We start from the raw sequence: 24,400 nt of genomic DNA on the forward strand, positions 1-24,400 counted from the left end.
TCTGCTTGTCATTGGCTCTGGCTCCCATCTACTGTTGACCTCACTGTCTTCTGCCCTACTGGTGCCAGTGAGCATCAGCACCACCAGTTCTGGATCTCTGCGTGATGGGCCAAGCTCACAACTTCTTGCTTTACAGTCGCTGCTGTCTTCCACCCTCAGCTGTTATTCCCTCAAACTGTTGTTTGACCACTCAGAAGGAAGGGGTGGAGGTATGGAATCTGCTGAAAGGAGTGTGTGGTAGTCTGATGAATCTTCTCAGAAAGTTGATTTGAAACCAGCATATTGGTTGCCTTGTGGTGAAGCAATAGTTTGTGCACCTAACCACAAGTGCAGGTCATGAGTTGGTACATCTATGCATATTTCCCCAAAGTGTATTGAGTGAGGACATTAGCCAAACAACGGTCAGTATCATTTTCAGCCCATTTTCTGCCATCACAGAAAGTTGTGAGGATTGGCACTTAATTACTATGCAACAATAGGCAGAAGCCAAATTAGCATTTCTGTCTCTGATGTCTATAGATGCTGCTGTTCCATAGTTTCCTCCCTGGCAAACTTTTGCATCCACAAAGCTTGCAGCAGTGCTGAAATCCCAGAACATATATTTAGCCCTTCTTGACAGGCTCCTAATTACAGAATGATTGATTGAGGCTGAGACTGCACCTGTCTGTGTGAAAATGTCTTCATATTGGTTTCACGACTTAAACCAGGAGAACCACAGAAGAATGATTATGAAATACAAGCGGCAACATTCAGAGATGTACAGAACATTCACTCATTTCCATGTTCAGATCAAATGTAGTATTTTCACAGGAGCAAGGAACGGTATTTCCCCAAGCTCCTTAAATGTGCAAATGCTCTCCTTTTTTCAATGCTGTTTGCTGCAATTGTTTTACAGCAACCCTACCTCCCCAACTGCCTGAAGCAGATTTGGAAATGCCAGAGAGAGCTCAGAGGAAGGAAGACTGAGAATGAATTTAACTCTTTTCTAGCTACTGTTTGGATTAGTGATTAGTGGGTGTAGGATACTGACCCCTCTCTCTGAATCTGCTTGTGCTTTCCCCACACCTAACCCATTGGCATGGTATACAGTGAGACTAACTTCTTCTAATATTTGCAGATAATACCTCATACATACCCTCCAATGCGATGAATGGAAAAAACATCTTCTGGGGCTGCACTTCCATGTGAATCACTTGACCTGTGCGAGATTGTGGCCCTGGAGAAAAATGTTTTTTTCCCAAGCATGGCAGCCCCAAAATGTGCATTTGGGGGTGGCACACAAGATGGTGGCTCCCCAAAAAGCTATTTTTCAGGGCAATATCATGTCTCCAAACTGTGTGGGAGCACAGTGTCCAAAATGGCCATCATGCTCTTGCAGGGAAAAACAGGATGTCCCTTTTCCCCAGGACAGTTAAGGGGTATGCTAATACACATAATCTATGGCACAGATGAGGAACTTGTAGACCTCCAAATATTGTTAGACTCCAATTCCCATCAGCTTCAGCCACCACAGAGCCTTACTAATGTCAGGCAGGTAAGAAGATGTGTCTGTGTAGTGAGGGTGTAGAATCAACATTCTAAATTCAGGTTGGAGAAATGAGGCCCTCCTGGTATTCTTAGACTACAACAATCATCCTTGCTGGTCATGGGCCATGCTCTAGACCAGCTCACAAAATCTGTCACAGGGTCATGGCAAATGTATATGAAATCAATTGCGGCTTCCTCATCTCACTTTGCCTTGCTGCATTTAAGTACATTCCATAATGAAGGAAACAAGCATAACATATGAGAAAGTAATTTGTCGCTGGCGTACCGTTCTTTGCTAGGGAGCTGCCACCTGCTGCCATTAAATAATCTGAGAACAAATCAATTATGTCCACTCAATATATAAACCATAATATTCCCAAGGCTAATCGCTTGAGCACATCTAAGTATGTACACACAGACACAGCAAAGCAGAGGTATAAGAGAAAAGAAAGAATGGAATTAGTCACCAAAGGCAACCAGTCAGGAAAGCTGGTGGGGCTAAGGAACATGGGGAGCTGCCTTTATACCATTGGTCCATGGAGCTCAGTATTGTTTACACTGATTGGCAGAAGCTCTCTGAGGTCACAGACTGGAGACGCTTCCAGTCTCATGTGGAGGTGTTAGAGATTGAACCTGGCACTTTCATCATTCAAGGCAGGTGCTCTGACATTGAGCTGCAGCTCCTCCCCTAAGAAAATGTGTGGTCATCATGAGTAATTTAGGGCACATCAGGATTACCTTTTGTGTCGTGTTTCTAGGCACACGCCTGCAATTTAAAGCACCATGTCCTTTCCCCTGTTTGTCTGGGCCTGACGGTTGCCATCAAGGTTGAGATAGTAGTGATCAGCAGTGGGTAGGGCTAGGGTGTGGGCCTCTGGAGATACCTCACAATGCTAACCCCTGATGACCCTGATGGTTACTTCTGGGGGGGGGTGGAATGTAGGTGTTGGAAAACAAGGCAGAAGCAAATACATCCCTTGCCATTTGAACATTTGGAGAGAACTGTTGCTTATTGTACACTAGCATTTCTCCCAAGGGTGCTCCCAGAATCAAGTATTTTGCAGGAGGGAGTCAAAAGCATGTTGATAATTTAGATCTGTGCAAGGAAAGTAGCTTAAAGGGCTCTGCTGCCCTAGCACAACAAATTCACTTTTAAATAGAAAAGGCTCCTCCAGAGGACCTGTTTATTGAACATTCATCCTAATTTGCTACCACAAATCTTACACGGGAAGTTAGATTATTTATTTATTTATGCTTGCACTGCCCCCCCCCCCGCGAATTCCTGGTAAACCAGCCTGTTGTTATTGTTTAGTCATTTAGTCGTGCCCGACTCTTCGTGACCCCATGGACCAGAGCACGCTAGGCACTCCTGTCTTCCACTGCCTCCCGCAGTCTGGTCAAACTCATGCTGGTAGCTTTGAGAACACTGTCCAGCCATCTCGTCCTCTGTCATCCCCTTCTCCTTGTGCCCTCAATCTTTCCCAACATCAGGGTCTTTTCCAAGGAGTCTTCTCTTCTCATGAGGTGGCCAAAGTATTGAAGCCTCAGCTTCACGATCTGTCCTTCCAGTGGGCACTCAGGGCTGATTTCCTTAAGAATGGATACGTTTGATCTTCTTGCAGTCCATGGGACTCTCAAGAGTCTCCTCCAGTACCATAATTCAAAAGCATCAATTCTTCGGCGATTAGCCTTCTTTATGGTCCAGCCTTCTTTATGGTCCAGCCTACTCATGCACATAGAATGTTAATTATGCTTGACAAAAGAAGATCAAGACACATACAGTGGTACCTTGGGTTACAAACACCTCGGGTTACAGATGCTTCAGGTTACAAACTCCGCTAACCCGGAAGTAGTACCTCGGGTTATGAACTTTGCCACAGGGTGAGAACGGAAATCGCACGGTGGCAGCACGGCAGCAGCAGGAGGCCCCATTAGCTAAAGTAGTACCTCAGGTTAAGAACAGTTTCAGGTTAAGAACGGACCTCTGGAATGAATTAAGTTTGTAACCCGAGGTACCACTGTAGAATGATTCTTATAGAATGTAGAAGGGCTATATGTTGTTGTTTTTAATCTGTCCATCCAAGGTAGGGATTTGCTTTGGAAAGACAGCAGTAAAAACTGGGCTGAGCAGGAAGGAGACAAATTAATATATGATATCTCTTAGAGAGCTCCAGAAGCACAATTCTTCTGTAATGTTTTGTTTCCTTTTTATAAAAAAATCTAATCGATGTTCTGACTGTAGCTATGAACTCCTTTTTTTGCTGTCACTTTAATAAATGCACACTGGGTTCACCTCCCACGTAAGGCAAGCAAGCCCCATGAGTGTAGATGGGGAGACCTTTAAGAAAAGACCAATATTTGCATATCTATTATAAATGTACTCTTGTGTTATTCTTGTTTCATTAAAAATTTCTATTTGGATAATATGCAAGGTCAATACTGTCAGTGTTGTGGAAAATTCATTTATTTTTAAATTAAAGCTAAATACAGAAAAGCTACTTTCTGAAAGTGGTGTAAATCCAGGAGACCTCCACTGATATGAGTAGTGTTACTCTGGTCTGTGTCAGATCAGAATTTATGCTGGTATATTTATAGATTCTCAGAATATTGCATGAGGGGAAGCTAACATGGCAATTACATCAATTTACTTTCTCCAGGTAAACCTATTATTTAAAATACTTTTTCCAAACCAATATTCTGAACCCTGAAGCTCAGGTGTGTATTATTTCTCCATCCTTTACAACGGAAGAGCAGAACTCTCCATTCCATGTTACACTGAGTTTGTTGCTAGTTATGTTTCTTTGAAATGAATGGAGACCCCCACAGGAATTGTTCTTGTGCAGTCATTGAAAACAGAAGTTGGGGTGTGGATAAATATGAAAGGAAATATATAGGTCAAGTGCTCATTTGCTTTCTGATTGGAAATCAGATCCACTTAGGTGCAACTGGATGAACTGGGCAGGACAAGACTAAAGTAATTTGGCATAGTGAGAACTCATTAAACGTGTTATTCTTTCATATGCCATAGACCAGTGCTTTTTGCACATTTAACTGTGCAGAAGCCACCAATAAAATGCTGTTGTTGCTTGGGAGTTATCAGCTGATTCTAACTCTTACCCCAGTGACCAAACCTTCCTGCCTTCTAATGTTCTTCTCTCAAAACTCAATGTTGGCATCTGTGAGCTCACTCATGAATCCAAATATCCATGAATTTGGATATTTGATTTAGCAGTCTGACATGACATGAACAGCCAGTGTGATACTTTTTGGTTGTGTGCTGTTGTATTGCAGAGCTATTAAACGATGTTTAGTATGTTTAGCCTGGAAAAGAGGAGACCGAGAGGAGATATGAAAGCCATCTACAAATACCGAAAGGGCTGGAACACGGAACATGGAGCAAGCTTGTTTTCTCCTTCTCTGCAGGGTAGGATCCAAACCAATGGAATTCAGTTACAAGAAAGGAGAGTCCAACTAAACATCAGGAAGAACTTTCTGACAGTAAGAACTGTTCAACAGTGGAACGGTTCCCCTTGGGAGGTTGTGGACTCTCCTTTCTTGGAGCTTTTTAAGTGGAGGTCAGGTGGTCATATGCCATGGATGCTTTAGCTAGCTGAGATTCCTGCATTGCAGGCGGTTGTACCAGGATGTTAAAACTGCTGTCAAAGAGAGATCCTTCAAGGAAGAGAAGGCAAGCCTGGATATTCACAAAATAGCTTGTTGTGTGCAACATTTTATTGGTAAATGCAAGAGTCCTACTGTTTACCACCGTATTTTTCGCTCTATAAGACGCACCAGACCATAAGACGCACCTAGTTTTTGGAGGAGGAAAACGAGAAAAAAAATATTCTGAATCTCAGAAGCCAGAACAGCAAGAGGGATCGCTGTGCAGTGAAAGCATCAATCCCTCTTGCTGTTCTGGCTTCTGGGATAGCTGCGCAGCCTGCATTCGCTCCGTAAGACGCACACACATTTCCCCTTACTTTTTGGGAGGGAAAAAGTGAGTCTTATAGAGCAAAAAATACGGTAATTTCCAAACTCTGGCCAGCTGCTGGCAGAGGGTGACAGAGCAGCTAAGCCACTGCCTGACCAGCAACTGCATTGCATTCAAGTATAGCAAAATATCAAACACTAAAAACTTCCCAGTACAGGGCTGCCTTCAGATGTCTTCTAAAAGTCAGATAGTTGTTTATTTCCTTGTCATCTGATGGGAGGGCGTTCCATAGGGTGAGTGCAACTCCTGAGAAGGCCCCTTGCGTTCTGGCTTACTCCCTCTCCCTTAAGCCCCCAGAATTCCCTGTTTTAGATTCTTCTGTGGGCTACTGTTGGCAGGTATCCTGTCAAGCAGTACTTCTTCTGGACCTCTTGGTGGGTGGAAGGGGAGCTCATCACCAGTGGCAGCCAGTGAAGGGATACATCCACCCAACCCAGCTCCCTCCACCTGCCCAGTCTGGTGCAAAGAGAGTTTGCATTGTCGCCTGAGGATTGTAGCTGATCCAAATTTTTTGGACTTGAATACTGCAAAAACAGTCAGTTAGCATTGATTGCCTGGATAAAGCGGCAAAAGATGTTATTGAACTGTGAAACGATGAAGCACTTAATGAAAACAACAGATCTGAAATGCTGAGATTTGAATATTAGAGGATGCTGTAAATATTTATTTTCTTCTGAAAGATTTTGTGAGCAAAGATGTAGATTTTTACCAGATTGCAATAACTTGATCATTGATTTCCCTAAAAAATAATTAGAAGTAGATGTATGCAATTATCATTCTTATAGTTAAATCTGATAAAAGTGTTTTCTGTTTAAGCCAATGCATCTAAAGGTCTGCATTGGGCCCTGACTTATGGAGAAACAATATTGTCTATTTAACACCAGTAAACAGTGGTGGTTAAAATGATTATTTCTTTTCAATATTTCACCTGTGAGTTGAGAAATCCAATCTTGTACTTGGTTGTTATCAACAGGAACACAGAAGAATGAAAAGCTGTTTCTAAAGCCATAAAATCCATCCATTCCAATGACTTGGGAAGGTCAAGCTGTGAGCCTGGTAAGCAAAAGGATGGGAGTTCAAAGGACAGTCTTGAATACTAACGATGTGAATGAATTTAGTTGTAGCTATTAGTTGTTGTGTTGGCCTCCTTTAAAGGTAATGAGGGATTTTAATTCTCCCTGAGCTGAGATGCATCTTTAAATATGTAATTTGAGATCCCTTTTCCTAGCCTAGGAAACGAACACTTTCTCTGATTAGCACGGAAGTGTATGAAGTTACAGATGAATTCATGAGCAAGCTTTGCTGTAGGCAAGGAAAGTATATAACAAACAAGCATCAGAAATGTACAAATGAATGAAATTAGTTATCAGTGTGGACCAGAGTAATGAAAAAAAGATATAGCAGGAGGTGTCTGCATAAAAAGACAGTCCTGTAAATAATCAGTAGGTGACCATGTAAACTTGACATGGTTTGGAGGGCGAAATATACATTTCTAATGGAACGAATTTTCATTTTCCACTTTACAATGGAAAAATATTTTAAGCAAGAGAAATATTTCCCTCCCTTTGTATGCTGCAAGGCTCTCAGGGCAGCATTTAGAGAGGTTGCTCTAAATTTATACTCGCAGCAAGCCTATGAATGAGAGAGTGTTACTGAGCCCAGGTCAGCAAGGATTTTAATCCCGATTTACCTGCTCAGAGACTGGCACTGTTAATACTGCATCATGCTTGCACTACACTCTTTAGAGCTCATAGTACAAGTATTCTCTATTGCCCTGCACAGCTACTCAGAGCATTAAAACATTTGCATGTGTCTCAGAACAATGAAAACACCTAACACAGTGGTTCCCAATTAGGGGTCTGGGGACCCCCGGGAGTCCACAGAATGCACCCAGGGGGTCCGTGGCCCCATCCCTTGCCTCCCCCCAATTATTTTTTTGTCATTTTTGCATGGTAAAATCACATATTTTGTGGCCTGGTTTTTTAGTATACCTAAAATCATTTGCTTATTCAAAGCCAATTCAAAAAATTGGTTTGCAGAGGTAACTACCATAGAGTTATCAAAATTTTCAAAAGTAGGGGGTCCATGGCTTGGCTTTTGAAAAATAGGGGGTCCTCAGTAATTGGGAACCACTGATCTAACACACTTAAGATCTAAATTGCTAACCTCCACATTGTTATACTATAAGAATGACCTGTGCCTTTGGTCATTATGGCACAGAGACTCTTGAGAGAGTCCCAGCTCAGCCCCAGACCATGGTCTAAGGGCACACAGCTACTTTGCTAAAACTAAACAGACCTGGGAACTGACTTGATGGAAGCCTACCTTGGAATCCCATGTAGGCCATCTTGAGTTCCAAAGTAGAAGAAAGGTAGGTTATAATTATCTAACTAGCGATGAGAAGCATTATTTTCTACTTGCCACTGTAAACCAATGATATTCTTCCAGTTAAGGAATAAAAGGCTATGGATAGCTGAACAGTCTTGAGGAAGCCATATTGTGGCAAATATTCACCTTTTTTTAAAAGAAAAATAACCATAAGAAATACTGGAAAGCTGTACAATGATGGTTGTTTTCACAATGGACAATGGCTTCAAGGTGGGATTGATGACCAAGATGGTTACAATTAGCCTCCTTGGTGTGGAAAAGCCCTCAAAATGAAAGAGACTCTTTTTGGCCCCAGACTTCAGGAACCACCGAGAGTAGTTCTGTTTGCAACTTCTGTAGCAGAGCCACTAGGGGGCAACAAGCTCACATACATGCATAGCCTATATGGTGTAGCTTTCTGTCCTTGGAAGGGTGTGTAAGAGGACCAGCTAATATCCGAGGCACATGGAGGTTATCATCCTGCTTGAAAAAGGAAGGTACATTCATTCGTATTTATAGGGTCTTCCGACACAGAACATTCAGAGTCACTTCAGCCATGCAATTTTGTAAAGCACCTCAGAGCTGTTCTAGGAAGCTTGACAAACCAACAGCATCACAGTTTTTCAACTCAGCCTATCACCCGTAGACGTGGATGCCATTTCCCTCTGATAGTTTACTTTTATTGGAAGAACCTTAGGCAATTAGAGTGAGGACCTTTAAGGCAGCTTTCCCCAACCTTGTGCCTTCCCAACATTTTGGACTATAACTCCCAAAATTTCTAACCACTGGATGTGTTGGTTGATAGAAATTGTAGTGAAAACTCATCAGGAGGGCACTGGCGGAAAGTGGAAGGCTGTTTTAAGGTGTGGTTGAAAGGGCGTCGATGCACATTTTTCTGGATTTGGCAGCATTTGTTTTCAAGGCTTAGTGGTACCCATTTGTTTTCAAGGCTATGTCATACCCATTTTATCACACTTGAGAATACATGGTTGGCTTCTCTCATGGACTATGTACACACCATTCATTGAAAGCATGTTTAAAACACATACACCCCACTAGGGGTGGCTAACCTTTTTTTTTGCCTGAAAGTTGTAGTCACCCTTGGCCAACCAATGCCAGTTCCGTGTGTGGCCACCTGAAACTATTGCACACTCTTACATACTCCCCCCAAAAACAAGCACACAGTCTCATCCTACAGATCAGAATGATCAAATGAGGAAGGGGATTATCACTCCCCCTTAAGCAAATGATCAACCCATCTGTATCATGGGGCAGGGGTGAGTGGAGAGGTATGCATGCCTGTTATACTATATTTTTAGTTTTGGTGATGCTGCTAGCAAAACTGGTAGGTTATGGAAACCAGAAATGTGTGTGTGTGTGTGTGTGTGTGTGTGTGTGTGTGTGTGTGTGTAGAATCAGGTCCACATCCTGGGGGTAAGCCATTCCTGTCTCTTAAGGAATGTGCCACAAGCCCTTGATGATCTGGTTGCCTTTTTCTGTCTTTTCCACCTCTTAAGATGCCCTTTTATAGATGGGGTGACCAGAACTGTACATAGCATTCCAAATATAACTGCACCATAGATTTATAGAAAGACATTTTACCCTTCAGGCTACTTTTATTTTTAGCCTTCTACTTTATAATCCCTAACATAGACTTACTGCTGGCTGTGCACCACACTGATGTTTTCATTGAGCTATCCAACATATAATGAAACAAAAAATGTAGTACAATGTGGTACCCAGAGTACAGTCTGCTGTCAGTCATCGCTGTGCTTAGAATTTCATATAGTACATTTGTCTTTCGTCTTTCCTTTTTCTGATTACCTGTTTACACACTTTTCTGTTTATGAAAACTTAATACTAGGTGTCTTGGTACATTTCTGTTATTCCTTTGGAAAAACAGTGGCAACATCAGAAATAGTGTATAGATTTTTAAGCGTATGTTTGGAACTAGGGATGTACGAAGGCATCATTTTCTGCCCTGCCCTGTATTGGTCACGTGCAGCACTGTTTACCTTCTGCTGCAGTTTGTCTTCCACCAAAACCTACATTATTTGTCTCACTGTCTGCTGTGGTAAAATTATGAAACTTGTGTCATTTATGTAACTAATTATGCAAATCACATAGTCATTATGCTATTCCACCCCAGTCATTTCAAGGCAAATTGGGAGTGGGGCTGTAATCAATTGTATAAACTACTACAACTTGTGTTTCCTGCTGGTAGACAATTACCGTAACACATGTAGTTCATCCCTGTCCCTGATACTTTGCTGTTTCAGTTGCAGTGATTTCAAATATCACTTCTCTGTATTCTGAATGGGTGCAGTTCACATGCCACTACTTCTTTTCATACCAATCTGTTCAGTTTTAACTGCCTTTCAGGACAATTCTTGCTTACAAAGGATGTTTGAAGTGTACACTAAAGCTGTAAAGTACAGACGCCACAAAGGCACATTTGCAAAGTAAACACTTTTCAGGGGATTATAACTGGCTAAAGCTCCATGTTGAGTGTACACTTGGTAACAAATTCAGGTCTGCCACTAGCCCAAACCATGCATTTGTGCTCCTATGCTCATCAGCATGGGAGTGTGGATGTGCAGGCAGTGCCACCTTTTTGTCTTCATGTGAACAGCATGACTGTCGCTATAGAGACTTCATGCGTACAGCTGTGTGCTTGAAGGCTCCACCATTACAAATGGTAATGCTCCATGTGAAGATTAGAGGCCAGGGTAACTAGATGACTTCCTGTTCCTGTCCGGATGAACACAGGAGCAATAATGCCTGTACAGGGCTTCTGTGTTGTGCACAAAGCACCTTCCTGAGCTCCTTGGTGCAATGCCAGGATTCAGAGGAAAGAAATCAACTCCTCCAACTGACTGAGAAGAGGGTTGTCTCTCTCAGTTGCCTCAATATCAGAAACTTATGGGAACAGCTGAAGGTCACGTGACCAAACTGGCTTTGCAGATATTTCTGAGTTTAATTAATAAGACCACAGCAGTATGTTTTTGCTTGCTCTTCAAACAGAAAAAATCCTGCATCTGTCTCGGCACAAGGGCTCCAACCTAAAGGATCACAGGCTAAATTGTTATTTCCTTTGGCATTTTGCTCTCTGCAGCTGCTCCACCAGCGGAGTCTGCTGCCATTGTTGCAAAACAAACACATTGATACTCACAATTAAAACCAGTTTCAAAATGGACCTTAACTCCATCTCAGAGTTTGTGTACAGGGAAGCACTGCATCTGATGTATGCAACCACTCTGCAGGGAGCCTTTGTCACAGGTATTTGTTTTCGATGTGCTTGCCCAGCGTGATGCTCAATTTGAATTCTTCCCCTTAACACACAGCAATGGACAATCCCTCTCATTTCACTTCAGGCTCTTTTGCAAAGGCTGGATGGCACTGCTGGAAGCTAATCAGCATGATTTTTTTTACACTTCTCAGGGACCTCTTGGTAATGATTGTCATAATCATCCTTTCTAAAGGGGCCCCAATGTACTCCTAAACTCTGCAATGGATTATACTCGGTGAGTCATGGGGGGGAGGGAGGGAAATAACTGTCTCTGCCAATACGTGTTTTGTTGTTTTCCCCCTGAATTCCACAGCTACCTGGGAGACACAGAAATAATCTGGCATTATGATTTTTTAACCCGCTTTAAAAAGTGCCCTTCTTTTTACTCTTAGGACAGATTTCGTATATGCAAGCGTCAGATAGCTTAAGCAATAAGAGCAATTCACATGACGCCTCGAATCCGCTGACAGATCAGTTCAGATCTAATCCACATTTAATTTCACAGTTGAATAAAAGAATTTTATTCTTTCTCTTTCGCCCTAAAGACTATGTTGCATATAATAAATCCCATCTGGAATGAGGTGGTTAGAATCTCTGGCAAGGAATATCTTCATGTAGCAGCTGCAGCTGAAACCTATGCATTGCCACCATAAGTTGGCATCGCTATACTTGCTGAATGCATATTTTGATGTGAATAAGGGTGTGCACCCCTTTTTGGGTCTTCTAGTTGTTATGTACAAGCAGAGCTTTGGTCAGGGCCCATTTTTTAGGGGTAGCCAATGTGCCATCCAGATGTTATCAGATACAACTCCCATAATCTCAGACCATTAGCCATCCTTTCTGGGGCTGATGGAAGCTGGCACCCTACAGCATCTGAAGAACACCACCTTAGCCACCTCTGCTGTAGACATAACTGAGTGTGTGTGCTTAGTCACCCAGCATTTTCTAACTTCTGGAACCAGCAAAACTTAAAGTTCTAGTATTCTCAGAAGGTGGCAGCCTCAGTCAAGACAATCTCTTTCTTGTTCGTTGTCCCATAATTGAACCCCTCATCGGACTTGAGTATGGTCTCTTCCATGGGAATTGAAAGCTCCTTGCTTGTTCAGTGTTGCTTCTCTTAAGCAGAGTGCACTAACACAGATTGCCACCCACCCATAATTCAAATAAAATTGCTTAATGTATTCCACTTACCCCGGGCTCACAAGCTAAATCCAAATCAGGGGTCTTTCTCTGGAGGATAAACGGCTTTCCTTCCACTTTTCTCTCTCCTTCTTCCCTACAAGGGTCTGAAGGGCAAACCCATTAAGATGTCAGATCTTCTCCTCCTCACTTGCCTGCCTATGATAACTGGCACCTCATGGCATATGTCTGAGGAAGAGTGATTTCTTCCGAGCATTTATTGAGAAGAGATGCAGTGATTTATTCTTATTAGTTGGGAGGCATCTATAATTCTGTACAGCACACAATCACATCCAACCTATGGAAAATTGTAGGTCGCAACAATACATCCCTGTTTGTGATAACGGGTCATCTATGCTTCTTACCTGTGCAGGTTGGGTGTCAGATGTGTGCCAGGTGCTGTGCAGGACCCCAAAGTGCTACAGTCTCAGAAGAGACTTGAAATTCATATTACACAGACAGGATAAAGGCAAAGGGTAACAACAGGGTTTGTCATGAAGGAACAAAGAGATGACATATGTACAAGATCATTGGATACAGATTAGTTATTATTTAGCTATCCTATCATGGTGGAACCATGGTTTTTGTTTTGTGAACCACCCTGAGACCTCCGGGTATAGGGCAGTATATAAATTCAATAAACAAATTAATAATAAATAAATAAATAAATAAAGCCATGGTGGTTACAGAGTAGAACCAAGGTGATAATCTAATCAGGTGTGGAGAACCTTTGGCCAGTGGTTGTTGAATGACAAGTCCCATCAGACCCAGCAAGCATGGTCAGTGACCAGGGATGATGGGAGCTGTAGTTCAGCAACATCTGGAGGACCAAAAGTTCTAATCAATTGTTTGATGTGAATAGGACCACAGGAGGCTGCCTTATCAGACTGGCTGCCTCAGGGGTAGTCAATCTAGCATACTCCAGATGTTATTGGACTCCAAATTCTCATCACCCCCAGACAGCTTGAGCAGTGGTCAAAGATTATGAAGGTTACAGTCCATTGATATCTGGAGGGCTTCATGTTGTCTTTTCTTGTCTCTTCTAACAGCTTTCCAGTGTCTCAGGTAGAGGACTTTCATCTCAGGTGCTACCCGAGACCCTGCTTTTTTAGATGCCAGGGATCAAATCAAAGGCCAGCAGAGATCATGTGACACAAAGAACCAATAAGATCTTAAAGCTGCCAACCGTGGCCAAGTCTAACTTGTTGTTTGGGTGCCAACCAATATTTCTAAATGAGATAGCTTGTCTAATCCTGCTGGCGGAAGAATCTGCTTGCCATCTGGCCCAACCCTGACAACGTAGCCCTCACCTGTTGATCCAGTACATCTGGCCTTAAAGAGACAGAAATGATATATACTATATCCTACAGATATCTTGTTGCAGTAAAAGCCTGTCCCAAAGACAGGCATAGGCCTGAGGAGATCAGGTGTCTAAGAAAATTAAGTAAACTCTTATTGTGCTAGATGTAATTCAGGTGCTTCAAGTCCTACCCACATATGCAGTGAATGTAGGGAACTTGCTTGCCATTTGTCTGTCCCATTTGTCCATAAGAGAAATGGAGGAGATGACTGCAATTTGGTCTTGTGTTCCAATACGTTGCCCCTCTCGCTGGGGTACAAGAAGATGCTACCCACTCACACACCTCCTGTTTTTCTAGGGATGTTAAGAGGGGTGTTGTTAAGTGGACATGTTCCAACTGTTTCAGAACTTTTTTCTTCTGCTGGGTTACAAATATTCCTGCACTTGATGACCTGAATTGGCTGCTGGCTGCTCCCAAAAGTGTCACCTGAAGTTTTCCCAGTGATAATTTTCTGCTCTGTGTCTCATTCCCCCTAGTATCCTCCTGTACGTTAATTCATAAAGTTAAACAATTACCTCATGCGTAATATGCTATAATTGAACTGAATGGTTCACCGAGCCAAGCAAATGCAGATGAGGTTGGACCAAGTGCATCTGAACTATACAATAAAATAAGTGTAGCACAGTCCAAGTGCTCTTGGAATGCTGAAGCTGCAGGAAATGGAGTGGTGTGAGCTTGCCAGACACAGGCTGCTTCTTGTCTTGGATATATATATATATATATATATATATATATATATATATATATTCGCCTTCTCCACACTCACTGAACCAGAAAACTGCGGGATTGTTTAATCTCAACGATGACTAGTGGAAATGACAGACCGGTTTTGCATTTCGTTTTTCACCTCAGCAAATATCAATTTATCATTAAATTCTGTTGTCATAATTTCAACATTTGCTGCATTGAGCCAAATATAGGTTTATTTCTGTGCACATTAATAAATGTCAAATTAACATAAATAGAGGGGGAAAGACATGTTTTTTGTAGCTAGTTTTTTTAAAAATAAATAAATAAGATACATTGCCATTAAAACACCAACCATTATATCTTGACATGGTGTTTTTGTTTTTATACCAATGTCTGGAAATATTATTTACAATATTTCAGTTTTTGAATTTCTGCAGCTGTGACATTAATCCAATGTTCAAGATGACATTTTTAACAAGGGACTGGTTAGCTGTCTGAATGTACTTACCTAAGGTTGCAATCATATACTGTACTCGCTTGATTGGGAGGAAGCCCCATTGAACTCAATGGGACTTACTTTTGAGTAGGTATGTATAGGATTGCGCTGTTAGAAACTGCAGAAAGAATAGAGCTCTGTCCTACAGAAGAGTAAAAACAAGTGCAACACATTTTTAGTATTCTGTTTAAAAGCAAAAAAAAATATGGTTATTGGATTTGTTTAACTGGAATACCTGGCTGGGATTTCCAGGAATTGTTCATTAGGCCATATTCATGAGTATGAACAGATTATATTTTGTGTGTAAGACCACACATGGGAGATACTCATATAGTTCTACTGCCCAAATCCCAGAATGACACAGAGAAAAAATGTTTCTCCGACTCTGTAGCTTATATAGGGCTGAATATGGTTTTTCAAATCAGTATATCTTTCCCCCTAGTATAGCTGACTTCCCCAAAGCCCATCTTCTCCACCGGGTAAGACAAGGGATGTACAGTTCAGTCAATGCCCGGTCCATGTCAATTCTGCATCTGTTCATTAATAAGTCCTATCATCCTGTTGCTGCATTACAGAAATCTGCACAGAAATTGCATATCATATAAAAACGTATACATATTTATAAATGCATTTCCCCCCTAATATATGCATTTTATACATTTTGGCACTTTTTTGATCTGAGAACTGTGTTGCAAAATTCAAGGAAGTGCAAAATCCAAACGATAATTGCATTCTGATACATGTATTAATCCAGGAGATGTGAATTAGTTTGATTCACTTAACATTTTTTCCCTGCATCCCTAGGGGGAGACTGCCATGTTTCTAGCTGAGGTTTCAGACGAACAGGAAATGAGTAATTTCCTGAAGGCTAACAGGAAATTCTATATGCCTATCGCCACCTAAGTGCTTATGTATATATTAGTGTCTATGAACTGTTAGCATCAGAAATGTATAAATTGAAATGAATTGTTATTTTTTGAATCAGAAGCTGATTCATTGAAACTTCTATTCTGGAACCAACGTTTTATTCTCTAGTGGAATCACATTGCATATTAAAATGTGTGTGTGTATTTATATGTATATGTGTAAATATATAAACACACACATGCACTTAAGTAGGACTGAACCAGTGTTCCGGTTGGGGCTGTGTATCTGCTGGGCCCACTATGGCTAAAGCTTGCAAATGTGCTCTTCATAGTGCCACATCTGCAAACTGGCAGCTTCTCTGCCTTGAATTAATAACCAGACTTACCTCATTGTTTATTCCCTCTGCCACTTTGCATAACGCCAGTATGGCCTATATTTCCTAAGGGTGACTGGGGCGTTGCAACGCTTCCCAGCCATACTTCTAAAGGGGCACTGGGTATGTGTTGCTGGATGATTTAGCCATTGAGTTTGGGTGCTCAGTCAAACAGAGCATGTTCTGTTACTTTTTTAAAATAGATGGCAGTTCTGTGCATCCAGAACAAGACATGCTGAGTTATTTAAAACGCCAGCATGTGACCATTTTGAGCTAAATTAACGCTGCAAACCTTTATTCAACATTAAATCAAATCACTGTTAATTTTGGAACTAATTAGCATTTCAGGCTGTTTTCATCTCTGCAGTGTGATGATTTTGTATATAATGCTACGTGATTGTGCAGAAGTACATAATTATCAAGCGGAATATATTGTCTCCTGCTGACATCTCACAAAAGGAGATTCTTCTAGTGCAGGATGTTTGCAGCATCTCAATTCCTTTTTCGTTTCAATTTTTTTTAAAAAAAGAAAGCAAGGGTATAAGTCTAATGGGTGAGTGAGCTGCTGGATTTACTGGTCCTAGTTCTGCTTCAATTAAATACTTAACACAAAGGTTTCATTTGATGCTGGTCACATAAACTGAGTTGAGGAAGATGCTGTGAGAGAAATTGTAAGGATTCTGCTCTTTAAATTCTAAGGAGCCTGCACTGGACAAAATCTGATAGACTTGCATAAAGCTTTGGGGTTGTGTACAGTTTTGGTCTCTCCCCCCCCCCCCGTCCCTTCCAGGTAATTAATATTGAGCAAAATACCTATGTAGTCATGCGTGGTTGAATGATGCCTTTAAAACATGAGTGATAGTCTGCCCTGGGGCTTGTTTTGTGTTCTATGCAGAAATGCCATTTCAGGGTTCATTAATGGAAAGAAAGGAGATTTTTGGTATGGCAAAGTCAGGATATTAAAAAGCCACCCTTGGATATACTCCAGTAGTATCAGCTTTGTTGAACACAATGGGACTTACTCCTGATGAGTCACAAGCTGTAAATAGAAAAAGAGTTGCATATTGTTGGATCATTTGTATGTATGTGTTTAGATATCTCACAATAACGAGTCCTATAGATGCCCCGGGAACATAAACTGAACATAGTCTGAAACTATGGGAGCAAGCCCCATTGAGCACTTTTGGGGCTTGTCTCTGAGTAGTACTGAAATGCCCTGATTTCCAGAGAGGTTTCCATGTTAGTGTATTGCAAGAAAAACAAGCCAAAAGCTTATGCCACGAGAAATGTTTTAGTTTCTAAGATGCCACAAGACTCTCTCTTGTTTTAATTTTGGTGTTCATCAAAACAAACATCCTGGCCTACCTTTCACCCTGGCATTTGTCCAGCTGTTTCTCCTGGACCATCACAACATTTGTTACCCTAAAATCTCAGGGCCAAGAAAATCTTCTGTAAATACGACGCAGGAAGAACGATTGTAGGAGTTGGTGAAACAATGAGAGACAAATAGAAAACTTAATATGGTACCTATTGATCAAGTACATATATACCTTTTGGATCAAGTGTCTGTTTGATACTGTGGGTTAAGGACTTGACTAGATTTGTTGTTGTTGTTGTTTAGTCGTTTAGTCATATCCGACTCTTCGTGACCCCATGGACCAGAGCACGCTAGGCACTCCTGTCTTCCACTGCCTCCCACAGTTTGGTCAAACTCATGCTGGTAGCTTCGAGAACACTATCCAACCATCTCGTCCTCTGTTGTCCCCTTCTCCTTGTGCCCTCCATCTTTCCCAACATCAGGTTCTTTTCCAGGGAGTCTTCTCTTCTCACGAGGTGGCCAAAGTATTGGAGTCTCAGCTTCAGCATCTGTCCTTCCAGTGAGCACTCAGGGCTGATTTCCTTAAGAATGGATAGGTTTGATCTTCTTGCAGTCCATGGGACTCTCAAGAGGCTCCTGCAGCACCATAATTCAAAAAGCATAGACTAGATTACTGAAGTCTTAACATTGTATTTTTCTATGCTCTTGCACTGAATGACTGACTTCAGCCTAGCTGTGTGAACAACTTTTATTACATTAGTCCTTAGACCATAGCAGTGTCTAGCCATGGATGGATATTTAAAGCCATCTTGGCAAAGGGTAGATGGCTGGATACTACTAACATAGAATTACATAAACTTCATACGGTGTGTGGGATGTATGTGTAAATGTGATAACTAGAAACCCTGGAAAACTGACTTTCGACCAACAAGTCATGTTCAAAGTTAGTGTTCTAAAATCCATGCTTCCAAATGTTAGCAAGGCCTTATATTGCTTGGCAGTGGGAGTGGGCTGGGGGGTTATTAGATATTTCCTGTGCTTTTTCCCATCCCCAGAGCCCCCACTTGATTTTCTCCACAGTGGCACTTCTTTCTATGCAAACTTTGTGAAACATCATCTCCATTAATTCAATCAGCTGAAAGCAGAAGTGTAGCGAAAATCTAATTCAGCTCAAGTCTTGCTAATTATACCCTTTGCTATTTTTGCACACCAGCCACATTCCAGTCTTGTCCGTGTTTGCATGCCGAAGACACTTCCAATGTCTGCCCTAACAAATGCACCTCCGGGAGTTATAATTTTTGATGCCTGGTGCAGACAAAATGGCTCTGGATCTAGAGAAGATAGCATTTCTTTCTTGTGTTTCCTGTGCTCTGTTAAGGATCGTGTTAGGGAAAGGGAAAGATCAGGGCGATGTTGCCAAAAGAGAGTAAAAAGGAGAGCACAGATTTGCATCCCATCTGCTTGTGTTGATTTATAAGTATAGATGTAAATGTAGAAAAGATTGCCTTAACTGAAATGGAAATACAATACGTCTTAACAGGTGACCTCCTGTGTATGCTTGATTGCCAGGTACTAACTGTTGACTGGCAACTTCAAGGCCCCTCCCCTCCCCTCCCTTCTTGTGCTTCTTTGAACCAGACTTGGACCAGAGAGACCTTCCAATAGAGGACTTTTTCATGTGCAGAAGGACACATGGCCATCCTAGGAGAGAATGTAATATATGGAATCAAGGCAGGACTATGTGCCAAGTGGATGGAGGAGAGAATGTGACCATGAAGGTTATGTATTGATTCCCAAGCCCCTCACTCTTTTGTGAAAGTTTATCCTTCTACCAACCTATTCCATGCTGAGTAGGGGGAAAGGTAATGAGTGAGAAGTTTAGGGCCCAAGCATGCAATGAGAAGGAACTGACCCTAGAGTTCTCAGGTAGCAACCTCTTGGCCTGTAAGCTCATTTGAATGAGGAAAATAAGGAAGTTAAATCATAGATAATGGAATGTTTTTCTGTTCTGGGCAGCCTTCTACCTGAGGAGGAGGGGCTTTAAAAGTGTGCATCTGGCTGGCTGACATGATCTGCACTTTCAGTGGATCTCAGATATCTTTGAGAATGCAGGACTTTGAAGGCACTGACTGGGTCTATTGGCAGCCCCCACATCCAATGGCTCTCTGCTGTCCCTTCTCAGGCAAGGAGGCTCCCTAGAGCTGGACAGCTCTTGCCTAAGGAGGGAGGTCTTTGCAGTTATGGGCCGAGTTACCTGACAGCCATGACAGTGGCTTATGGATGCAACACATTTCCAGAATGTTCTTGTTAGGAACAAGTCTGATTTAGACTCTGCAGGAATCTCACTTGAGGACAGGGCTTGGAAACCTGAAAAAAAAGCCCCAGCACACCTGAAGAACTCATTAAGCAGGCTGACTTACCCAGTCACCCAGCACAAGCTCATATATTGTACCATAAATACAGGCGTGTCAATTTCACCTCTGGCACCAGGAGTCAAAGCTGGATCTGGTGGGAGTGCTTGTTTGGCTGTAAGGAGGCTCCAGGATCATAACTATACTCGGAAGTAGAGGCTTTGTCAGGACGTAAAGGTGGCACTAAGTGTATCTGGTAGCTTACCTAATGAACAGGAAATTGAGGATCTGTCTGTAGTTGCCTAAAATAGGAAAAGGTGGAGCTGGGTGTACTTGCCTGAAAATCGCTAGAACAATAGCTCTCAATATGTTACTCTTGGGTAGACCTATGGAGGTTGTCTTTAGTACCAGGTGTCCCTTGATTAGAGCTCATTTATCTCTGAAGTTGCCTTCACCACTGTGATGCAGTCACCACTACATCACTGTTTTGATCTCAGCATGTGCAGTTCCTGATAGAAGGAACTGAGCCTGGAAAGCTCCGTGGAATTTCTCCACTATGTTAATAATGATTGCTGGATCAGCCTGTAGTACAAAATAAGGGTAAGCTCAACACTGTCTGCTCTTTCCCCCTCTTCATCTACCATCTTGGATCTGAGGACGGTGCAGCTGATGTTGTATAAGCCTGTCCTGCTTCCTCTTTCTCCTCCTGCAGATGTGCCAATTACTGTACCCTCTCATTATGATATCAATGTCTTTTTCTGGTGTCGGTGAGGTTGGCAGGCCATGGGCACCTGAGATATACTCTAAGTAGTGACAGCAGCAGCATCTACAAAGGAACGCCTCTGCACTTGCTAGCTGGTGCAACATGTGGAGTTGGGTGTGGCATGCTAAGCTGTTTCCACAAGGGCAGGAAGGAGAAACTGCCTGAGCACCACTGACTGACACATGCCATTCATCTGTTCTCAGAAATAAGACCATGATATGTGCAAGTAATGTGGATCAATATATGACATCCTTTTGCGAGCACCAAAATATGGATAGGTTAATGCAGGGCAGGTAGTATAGCAAGACAAATTTTGGATGCAGATGGGCAGGGTGCTATACCATCTTGCTGTACAAGTATGTCTGAGAAAAGGTTGAGGACAACAGAGCTGATGTATACACCATACATTTTAAGCACATTATTTTCCTCCAAAGCATCCTGGGAGCTGTAGTTTGGTAAGGATGCTGGGAATTGTAGCTTTGTAAACAACAGTTCTCAGGATTATTTGAGGGAAAACAATGTGCTTTCGGTGTGCATTGGAAGTGTGGTGTATATGCAGCCTAAGTGAACATGAAGTTGTGTCCTAGTTGCGTTAGTGTGAATACGGCCATACGTCATCGCTGTCTTATAAAGCAACTGAAGAATTTCTTTCACTGCCATGTGTGAAATAATTACCTTTCATTATCATTAAATAGTAAGGAGTCTCCCAATTCAAAACTACTCATAGTAAAACCAGCTCCCTTGGAACCCTCTTTTCTTATGCCAGAGATACAGACATTACCGCAGCATTTAACAGACAATGCATTTTACGGGGAGAAATTAGAAAGGGCAATAAGAAATCAAGAAAGCATCGAATTTCTTTCTTCCTTGCATAATCAAAATCCTGTCTCAGGAATCCCTTAGACTGCTTAACTCCATTGCACTTGAGGAACATTCCAATCTTATTCCGTTACAAATGCTGCTTGGTTGTAAATGAGTGTTTTAATTTGTGGGATGAGAACCCCAGCCAGCAGAGCACGTTAACGTATAACAGCTCTCCAGCAACAAAACCAAGCAATTACCTTGAACACTAAAGAATACATTTGTGAATTTCTCCAAGGGCTTGTTCATATTAGACGTTGTCACCACCTGAGAAGGGAAAGTGATGATGCAAACTCCCTTCCCCTACGTCCTCCTCCTTCCTCTGGCTAGTGATTCAGGCTGGGGTGGGATATGCTTTTGGAGGAGAAAAACAGCACCTGAAGGTAAGAGCTAAATTGGGACTTTATTCAGTACATGGAAAAGAACAAGTGCTTTTTCAAAGCATTTGAATTCACTCCTATTTAGTTATTTTACAAATTGAGGCATAAGATCAGATGACCTTGAAATGAAATAGCTCAAAAACTTATGGGCAAGAGAGAAGGTGGAGATTATGTGCACAGTTCATCACAAATCACCTGGTTTCTTGATATAATGTGTTTGTGGAGGTACATGGACAGATGGTGTTCTCGCTGGATGAAGGACATAGCCAAGCACTCCACTTTCTCTCTCGGGCTGCATTTGACTGTGCATGTAGTGAATAGCTAATCTATGAGCACAATTCAGAGCCCTCTAGCCTATGCACCTCAAGTATGGAACTCATCCTGATGCAGGCCCTTGCCTATGCTCAGTGCATATTTACCTTGAGAGCCAAAGTGATGCAGTTGTGCAGTACTTGTGTGCACCTCAGGAATGAAGTGGGCACCTCGCCATGGTGGGCATTCTTCTCCAGTCTTCATGTCATTGTTCTCACAATGCTTCTGAGGAGCCATTTGCTACATATGTGTGGTACAATCTGGGCTGAAGAAGAAACGGTGCCCTTTTGCATTTCTCTTTCACATCAGCTAATACAATGATTCCTTTGCATGAATTCGTATAACTATCTACACAAATTCTCTACACTTTTTGTCAGGGGCAACCCTCCTCATGGAACGGCCTCCCATCAGATGTCAAGGGGATAAAGAACTACAAAACTTTTAGAAGACATCTGAAGGCAGTCCTGTATTGGTAAGTGTGTTTTTTTTTATGTTTGATGTTTCATCATGTTAAATTGTTGGAAGCCACCCAGAGTGGCTGGGGCAGATCTAATGGATCTGAGCCAAACTTAAAAGCAGGCTTTAAAATGTCCTAGGTGCCCCAAGAATTTTGGGCAAGAAATTTGCCACCCCTGTTTTGAGCTGTTGTTATTTATCTATTTGACCTGCATTGCACCTGCATTGCTTTTCTAGAATATGCATATATTTTCTTACTGTTTTAAATCATGTTCTTGTCAAATCACATTTTCTTGTTTTTATTATATCATTACCACATTAACTAACCATTTAAAGGGGGGTAAAATAAAAATAATTGACCAAAAGAAAACGAATATAATAGGGCCTTACATCATCTGGATTTTTAAAAAAGCAATTAAAGGTAAAAAGCAAAGTATCAACTCAAAATAAGAGTTTACAAGCTTATCTGTAGCTTTGAGAGTAGCTATAGAGAGTGTGTGTCATGTGTGTGTTTTAAACCCTTTTTTTTTGCCTATACAGTGGATGCTCGGGTTGCGAATGCGATCCGTGTGGGATGCACGTTTGCAACCTGCAGTGTCCGCAACCCACAGCGGCACGTCTGTGCACGCGCAGGTTGCGATTCAGTGCTTCTGCACATGCACAAAGCACAATTTAGTGCTTCTGCGCATGCACGACCGCTGAAACCCGGAAGTAACCCATCCAGGTACTTCCAGGTTTCTGCGGTCCGTAACCTGAAAAAAAACGCGACCTGAAGCATCTGTAACCCGAGGTATGACACACACACTCTCTCTCTTTCTCTCTCTCTCTCTCTCTCTCTCTCTCTGTGTGTGTGTGTGTGTGTGTGTGTGTGTATATATATATATATATATATATATATATATATATATATATATGCTTCACTTGCCTCTCAACTGGAATGCCAATAATACATTTTAATATAGTGCTGCCACACTGGTTGAGGCTTGACAAAGTTTCCACTGAGAATTCATTTCTATAATTGAGTCAATGAATAAGAACAAAAACTCCTCTTTCTTATGAAATATTTCTACTAAACCTTTCAGTCTTTTCCCCATCTTGCCCTCATAAATCTCTGTCTCTGACAATCTGCACTGAAACTAACCTTTTTTAGTGACTAGATCTTTTGTTCTTGCAAATCCCATATAATAATAGGCAACACATATTGCTCAGATTTGGGTTTATCAGAAACGTCTTGGGAAAACATACTCCTTTTCAATAAATTCATTCTGATTTCTCCCCAAACAACTTCTTACTATGGTATTGGAATTTTTTGTTTTTCCATTACTTCCCAGGCTACTATATTGTGTCTGTGCATTTTTATTTTGTACAATATATAAAAATGTGTTTGCTTGCTTACAATTCCCTCTGGTGTGGAACACATTTAGCTGCATTTTTAAGGTCCAAATCCAACCATTTTAAAAATCCAAGAGAAACTGGGGAAACACCTGCATTGCTGCTTGTCTACAAAATGCAACACTGAGGTTTTAGAGTACAATCCTCTGGCCACTGTCTGGCAGGGCCGAATGGAATATGCATGTAGAAAAGGGCAACCTGGAGCTGGTGCAGTAACTGGGCCTGGATCAAGCCCAATGCTGTCACCTGGCCAGTTCAGCCTCTTCTGACCCCTGGAACACAACATTTTTGGGGCGTTTCATTTTTGCCCACCCACAAATTTAGTGGCTGCAAGGGGAAAATTGGCACCAACAGAGTGATGCACTAATACAGTGTCAACCAAAGGTGAGCTAGGTGGAGTTTTTCTACCTCTCTCAGAATACAAGAG

The 24,400-nt window shown here is 41.9% G+C and overlaps 1 long non-coding RNA gene across 5 annotated transcripts in view; it reads left to right on the forward strand.

The window, feature by feature from the left end:
- LOC128415708 (uncharacterized) overlaps positions 1-24,400 on the forward strand; it is a 58,727-nt gene that overhangs the window by 13,934 nt on the left and 20,393 nt on the right. For 2 of the 5 annotated variants that reach the window (XR_008331046.1, XR_008331048.1), the window contains exons 4-5: positions 6,492-6,574; positions 22,503-22,601. This is a non-coding gene — a long non-coding RNA (uncharacterized LOC128415708). The remainder of the gene's footprint in view (positions 1-6,491; positions 6,575-22,502; positions 22,602-24,400) is intronic. The other 3 variants (XR_008331047.1, XR_008331049.1, XR_008331050.1) reach the window with 3 other exon arrangements.

This window comes from Podarcis raffonei, chromosome 6, assembly GCF_027172205.1.
Source record: "Podarcis raffonei isolate rPodRaf1 chromosome 6, rPodRaf1.pri, whole genome shotgun sequence".
Lineage (NCBI taxonomy): Eukaryota > Metazoa > Chordata > Lepidosauria > Squamata > Lacertidae > Podarcis > Podarcis raffonei.